Genomic DNA, 7,987 nt, shown 5'->3' with positions numbered 1-7,987 from the left:
TTGAAAATAAACAGGTAATAGGTTCTACCTCAGCAACTACTTCCCAAACCCACATGTTAAGAGATCCTACTCATGCAATGTGTGAGGGTTGTATCTAATGCATAAAAACTGGGTATGAAAAAGGTATGATCAATGTGTTACTTGCCTTGCCGACGATCCGCAAAACCTAGAGACTCGTAGTAGCACGCTTCGCACTCCGGGAATTCTGTCGCAAACAAACAATAGCATACATAAGCAATCAAACAAAGATGCACGGGTATCACTAAAATAAGAAGATCTAACCAGAAAGTTCAACTGAAGAACCCCGGTTTGCAAAAAGAATCAAATCACACAGAGCAACGAAACTCAAACTGCGAAAAAACAAGATCCGATTACTAATCTGGACGAAAGTCAAATTTTACAGTACCAAAATCTTGTTCAAGTTGGTTAAACAGAAATAGGGCTTCGAGACGAAGATCCAGGCGCTTGAATCGCCTGATTCCGATAAACGAGCGAAAAGATAAACTAAAACAAAAAGCAGGGCACAAATCGCGATCGGAAATAATCGCGGAAAAACCCTGGAAAAAGAAAACTGACGAACAGGCTAACGAATGAACGTTCACTGTCTGTGACTAACGGGTGAATGGCGTTCGTTAAAATGAACGTACGGACGAACGTCCGCTAAATAAATAAACCGATGGAAAAACCGAACCGATCTAGTCTAAAAAATGAATCTGATTTTCGAAATAAAACCGATCGGTTTTTTAAAAAACCGGCGGCTACCTCGGCATTCGTGACGATGGCGGCGGCTACTCCAATGGCGGCGGGCGACTCCGGCGGCGGTGGCGGGGCGACGGCGGCAAGCGGCAGCGGCGGCGGCGGCGGGATGCGGCGGCGGCGGGGCTAGCGGCTAGGGTTTGGGGCGCGGGTGGGCTGCGACGGTGGGACGGGCTGCAGGGGGTCGCGGGGCGGCTTATAAGGCCGGCCGGGTCGAAGTCCAGGTCGGACACGGCCCGGTATGGCGGCAACTTTTTTTTGAAAAAAATATATCGACTCGCAGAAAAACAAAGAAAAGAAATACTAAACGGACTCCAAAAATCCCAAAAAAAATGTCCCCGTCCTCTAATAAAATAACGGACAAAGTGAACATTTATTTAGGACTCTAATGCAATTTTGAAAAACGCGTATTTTTCCTAATTCGAATAAAATTGCTGTAAAATCCAAATAAAATTTATTTATTTGATTTAATATTTTTCCTCCAATATTTCATTTATTTTCGAGAAGTCATATTATCTCCTCTCATATATTTTGATATGAAATATTTTCGGAGCGAAAAATTAATTAAAACCAAAATGATCCTTGTTTCAATATTTGATAAAATTCAAATATGAGAAACGTAAAATCGCCAACTCCCTCCGAGGGTCCTTGAGTTGCTTAAGATTTCGAGGATCGCAAAACAAAACTGCAACAAAATATGATATGCATGAATGACTATGTATAACATTCCAAATTGCAAATTTGGGATGTTACAGTTAGTATAAACCAATGCAAAAACTTTATCATTCTCTACTGTAGCAAATCACTAAAATTATTATTCAACATTGCATACTAAATGCCTCTGCATATTTAATACTCCTATCCTCAAATAGAATCATTAAATAAGCAAGCATATGCAAACAATGCAAACATAACAGCAATCTGCCAAAACAGTACAGTCTGTAAAGAATGCAAGAGTATCAATACTTATTCAACTCCAAACATTATGAATTTCTACCACACTGTAGAAAATTTATCAGAGATTATTATGCAAAAAGTTTCAACATTGTAGCGATCCGACCTCAAACGGCCAAATCTCTGTGCATAAGTGTCATCCCTGGATCGGTAATGCTGACACACACAGTACTTGAAGGATTTATAACAGAGTGCAATCACACACTTACTACAACGAATATCTCAAAAGAGAACTTAGTACAATAATATGGCTTAAGGCCATCTAAATAAGATAACAGCGGAAGACTTGGAAGATAAAGTGAGTCCATGAACTCCAACGGCATAGCTGAGTGCACGACAACGACCTAGCGCACCTTACTTTCGTCTGAAAAGTCCACAACATGATATGTTGCAGCCTGAAACGGGTTAGCACATGGAATATGCTGGCAATATAACACAGTAGAGCAACGAACAGAATAAATGCTACCACTACATGCATATCTGGCTGGTGGAGGCTCTATGGTTATAATGTTTTTGCGAAATTTCCCTACATCAAAGGAATATATTTTATGTAACTATCATGGTAGTTGATAAACAATGAGAATGGTACCCCCATCTCAATCCCAATTAAGTAGCAATTAACAACCCAACAAATTAATTTAGAGTGATAAGATCAACATGATAATTCAAGAACAAGATACTCAAGATGTCCATAACCGGGGACACGGCTAACCATGATTAGTTTGTACACTCTGCAGAGGTTTGCACACTTTTCCCCACAAGACTCGATCTCCTCCGTTGTATTTTCTCGCACTACATGGTGTTTGAGAAATGGATGACCGAGACATAGTCTTTCAGAAACATTAACTCTTTACTCTAGGTAGACAGTACCAACCTACATCCCCGACATCTGCTAGCCTACCACTGAAAGAGGTCATGCAACATACTCAACTATGCTAGAGCCCATAATAGCTTGTGGCTGCACACGGAAGATTTTAGCATGAATAATCTTATGATCCCATTTGAGCCTGGGTGGCGAACCAAAAGACAACACTCGTATATCCCCAGGTGCCTGCAACCAATCCACCTAGATGTGTATTTAAGTAGCCACCTTAAGTTAACCATTAATTAACAATCTCACATCTGTCATGGATCACTTAAACAAAACCACATCTACGTGCATAGCATAGCAACCTAAGCATAATGTAGAAGTAACTCCCAAGGGTTTGATAATAAAAGGGCAATAGGTTCTACCTCATCATCTACTTCCCACTACCCACATGTTAATCACATCCTAATCATGCGGTGTTTGAGGATTGTAGCTAGTGCATAAAAACTGGGTAATAAAGCGGTATGATCAATGTGTTACTTGCCTTGCTGACGATCTGCAAATCCTAGAGACTCGTAGTAGCACGCTTCGCACTCTGGAAATTCTATCGCAAACAAACAATAGCATACATAAGCACTCAAGCATAGATACAAGGGTAAAACTCAAATAAGAAGATCCAATCTGAAAGTTCAACTGAAGAGCTTCGATTTGCAAAATGAATCGATCAAATCGGAGCTACGGAACTGAAACTACGGTCGAAAGAACTTCGAGAACAAATCTGCTTGAAACCAAATTTTAAATTGTCAAAGCCATGTTCAAGTTGTTTAACCAGAAAGAGGACTCTGAGACGAAGATTTTGGCGTTGGTTTCACTGGATTTGGAGGAACGGTTAAAAAGTTGCGAGGGTTTGAAGATCAGGGGCTAATCTGCGATAAAAATAATCGCGGATAGGTCCCTGGCCAAAAATAAACGGAAAAGGAAATATCTATCAGAGGAACATCCGCTAACAGAGACGAACGGGCGAATTCGTTCGTTAATACGAACGAACGCTCGCAAAGTAACCTAAACCGAGAAAAACCGAACCGATCTAAAATAAAAAAAACCAATCTAGGTTTAATAAAAACCGGGCGGTTTTATACCTAAAACCAAAAAAAACGGCGGCGAGAAAACCGGTAGGCGGCGGCGGCTTCGGTGCGCGGGCGGCGTGCGGCGGCGCGGGCGCGGGGTTGCGGGGCGGGGCGGCGGCGGCGGCAGGCGAGTCGAGGTGGGAGGGGCGGTGGCGGCGGGGGGTTATAAAGGGGGTCGGGGCGGCTCACTTGCGGAGGGGGCCGGCCTCGGGAGGCGAGTCCTGCTCGGACACGGCGGCGGCGCGGGGTCCGGTCCCGAGCCGGTGCAGGAGGCGGCGGCGCGCTGGGCTGAGGCCCGCTCGGCTGGGCCGTTGGCCCAGTCGGGCGATGCGACTTTTTCTTAATAAATTCGGCCGAAAGAAAAATCCAAAATAAATATAATTTTTTCTTCTAAAAATGCCAAAAAGAATTTTCACCATCTAAATAAAATATTTAGAACAAAGTGAACATTTTCTTGGCCTAAAAATGCAATTTTGAAAAATGCATATTTTTCTAATTCAAGTAAAATAGCAATAAAATCCAAATAAAATTATTTATTTGATTTTAATATTTTTCCTCCAATATTTCTTTTATTTTGAAGAAGTCATATTATCTCCTCTCTTTTATTTTGATATTGGAAATATTTCAGAGAGAAAAATAATTAAAACCAAAATGATCCTCTTTTCAATATTTGAGAAAATTCAAATACGAAAATGAATGAAATCCCCAACTCTCTCCATGGGTCCTTGAGTTGCTTAGGATTTCTAGGATCACAACCAAAATGCAATAAAATATGATATGTATATGATGACCTATGTATAACATTCCAAATTGAAAATTTGGGATGTTACAATCCTACCCCCCCTTAAGATGAATCTCGTCCTTAAGATTCGGGTTGGCTAGAAAATAGGTGTGGGTGGTCTTTCCGTAGATCTTCCTCTCGTTCCCAGGTGGCTTCACCCTCGGTATGGTGGCTCCACTGAACTTTGCAAAACTTGATAACATTGCTGCGTGTAACTCGGCTGGCAAACTCGAGATCTTCACAGGTTTCTCCTCATAAGTCAGATCACTATCCAACTGAATTGCTTCCAGGGGCACTGTATCTCTCAGAGGGATATCGGCCATCTCAGCATGGCACTTCTTCAATTGGGAAATGCGAAACACATCATGAACTCTTGACAGTCCTTCGGGTAACTCCAACTTGTAGGCTACTTCTCCCATACGCTCCAAAACTCGGTATGGTCCTACAAATCTCGGGGCTAAGTTTCCCTTAACTCCAAAACGTTTAACTCCTCGCAGAGGCGACACACGAAGATATGCTCTATCTCCGATTTGATAGACTACCTCCTTGCGTTTTGAGTCTGCATAACTCTTCTGCCTGGACTAAGCTACCTTCAGTCTATCTCGAATCAACTTAACCTTCTCTTTGGACTCTTTGATCAAATCCGGTCCAAACAACTGACGGTCTCCAACTTTATCCCACATCAACGGTGTCCTGTACCTCCTTCCATACAAAGCTTCGAAAGGTGCCATCTTCAAACTGGCCTGGTAGCTGTTATTGTGTGAGAACTCCGCATAAGGCAAATTATCATCCCAACTAGATCCATAATCTAGCGCAAGCTCTCAACATGTCCTCCAGAATCTGATTGACTCTCTCGGTCTGTCCATCTGTCTGCGGATGAAAGGTTGTACTAAAATCTAGCCTGGTACCCAAAGTCTGGTGCAGCTGATGCCAAAACTTTGAAGTAAACTGTGTTCCTCTATCTGATACGATGGTCCTCGAAACTCCATGCAGACATACGATCCTGGTCATATATATCTTGCCAACTTTGCACTTGTATAGGTGGTTTTCACTGGGATAAAGTGAGCCACTTTGGTCAAGCGATCAACTACTACCCAGATAGAATCATATCCCGATCGGGTCCTGGGTAATCCGGTGAAGAAATCCATGCCAAGCTTATCCCACTTCCATTCGGGTATCGGCATAGGTTGCAGTAATCCTGCTGGCTTCTGATGTTCTGCCTTCACTCTCTGACATACATCACACACGGCTACATACTCGGCAATATCCTTCTTCATACCAGTCCACCAGAAACGCTCCTTCAAATCCAAATACATCTTGGTGTTTCCGGGGTGTATCGAGTATGGCGAGTCATGAGCTTCCTGAAGTATTAACTTCCTGATCTCTGCATTATTGGGTACATAAACACGGTCCTCAAACCACAAGGTGTCGTGCTCACCCTCACGAAAACCTTTGGCCTTTCCTTTGCTGATTTTCTCTTTTATCTCAGCAATTTCCTTATCATCCTCCTGAGTTTCTCGAATCTTTCCCAATAATGTCGACTGAACCTCCATCGCTACAACAAAACCTCTAGGGACTATCTCCAAACAAAGCTCCCTGAGATCATCGGCTAACTCCTTCGGTAATCCTCCGCTTACGAGGGTATTGGCATAACTCTTTCGGCTCAAAGCATCAGCTACGACATTGGCCTTGCCTGGATGATAGTGCAGCTTCATATCATAATCCTTTATAAGCTCCAACCATCTCCTCTGCCCGAGATTCAGCTCCTTTTGAGTGAAAATGTACTTCAAACTCTTATGATCCGTGTACACATCACAACGGTTTCCAATAAGAAAATGTCTCCAGGTCTTGAGTGCATGAACTACAGCTGCTAACTCCAAATCATGTGTGGCATAATTCAACTCATGCGGTCGAAGCTGCCGTGAGGCATATGAAACAACTCTTCCGTCTTGCATAAGTACACCTCCAAGTCCTAAGCGAGAAGCATCGCAATACAGTTGGAAATCCTTGCGTATATCCGGCAGAATCAGCACTGGGGTTGTAACTAGACGTTTCTTCAGCTCCTGAAAACTTGCCTCACATTCATCTGTCCATTTTAACTCAGTGTCCTTCAACAACTCCGTCATGGGCTTCGCAATCTTTGAAAAATTCTCAATGAATCTCCGGTAATATCCCGCGAGTCCAAGAAAACTGCGGATCTCTCCGACTGAGGTGGGTGCCAACCACTCAGTGACAGACTGAACCTTGGTAGGATCTACTGTTATACCTTCTCCTGATATAACATGGCCGAGAAAGCTAACTTCCTTCAACCAAAACTCACACTTGCTGAACTTGGCATACAACTGATGTTCCCTGAGCTTCTCGAGAACTAAACGCAAATGTTCCTGGTGCTCCTCTTCATTCTTCGAGTACACCAAGATATCATCAATGAACACCACAACAAACTTATCCAGAAACTCCATGAACACCTTATTCATCGTACTCATGAAATAGGAAGGGGCGTTAGTAAATCCAAATGACATAACTGTATACTCATATAACCCGTACCTTGTGGTGAAGGCTGTCTTGGGTATATCATGTTCTCGGATCTTCAGCTGGTGGTATAATGATCGTAGATCGATCTTGGAGAATACTTTAGCTCCTTGCAACTGATCAAACAAATCATTGGTCATTGGCAGTGGGTACTTGTTCTTAATCGTCACTTCATTCAGTGCACGATAATCAACAACCATTCTCAAAGATCCATCCTTCTTCTCCACTAAGAGCACAAGGGCTCCCCACGGTGACGAACTTCGTCGAATATAACCTTTCTCCAATAACTCCTTAATCTGCTTCTTAATCTCTTCCAGATCATTTGCGAGCATCCGGTATGGTCTCTTTGATATCAGTCCGGTGCCTGGCAACAACTCTATTAAAAACTCAATGTCTCGATACGGGGGCATGCCTGGTAGCTCCTCTGGAAATACATCCGGGTAATCCTTCACAACAGGCACTTCCTCCTGAACAACTCCTGAGAGGGAATTTACTTGGGTCCTCCTTGGCGCATGTCTGGATACATACTTAATCCTTTTTCCCTCCGGGGTGGTGAGCAGAATTGACTTACTTGCACAGTCAATGTTTCCTCCATACTTCGATTGCCAATCCATGCCATGTATCACATCCAATCCTTGTGACTCAAGAATTATTAGGTCTGAGGGGAAAACATGGACACCAATGGTTAAGGGTAACCGATCGCACCATCGGCTGGCCATATACTCTGCACCTAGTGAGCTTACTAACATGGGTGTCTGTTGAGGATATAGACCTTGGAGTCACCCGCCAGGAGGGCCGGGTTACTCTAAGGGTCATTGCCAGAAGCCCGGAGCTAAATTTCAAGATGATGGGCCAGAGATGGGCTGAGACCCGGATATGGCTTAAAGCCCGTAGTTACAATCATTGTTATAGTAGGCTTGTAGTGTAAGGTAAGTATTGTTCAGAGTCCGAGCCGGACGCTCTTATGAGCCGGCCGGGACTCTAAGGGCTACTGGGCGTCAGCCTCCCTATATAAAGGGAGGACCCGGC

This window comes from Aegilops tauschii, chromosome 3, assembly GCF_002575655.3.
Source record: "Aegilops tauschii subsp. strangulata cultivar AL8/78 chromosome 3, Aet v6.0, whole genome shotgun sequence".
Lineage (NCBI taxonomy): Eukaryota > Viridiplantae > Streptophyta > Magnoliopsida > Poales > Poaceae > Aegilops > Aegilops tauschii.
The sequence above is the reverse complement of the archived record's forward strand: the minus strand, read 5'-3'. Positions refer to the sequence as shown.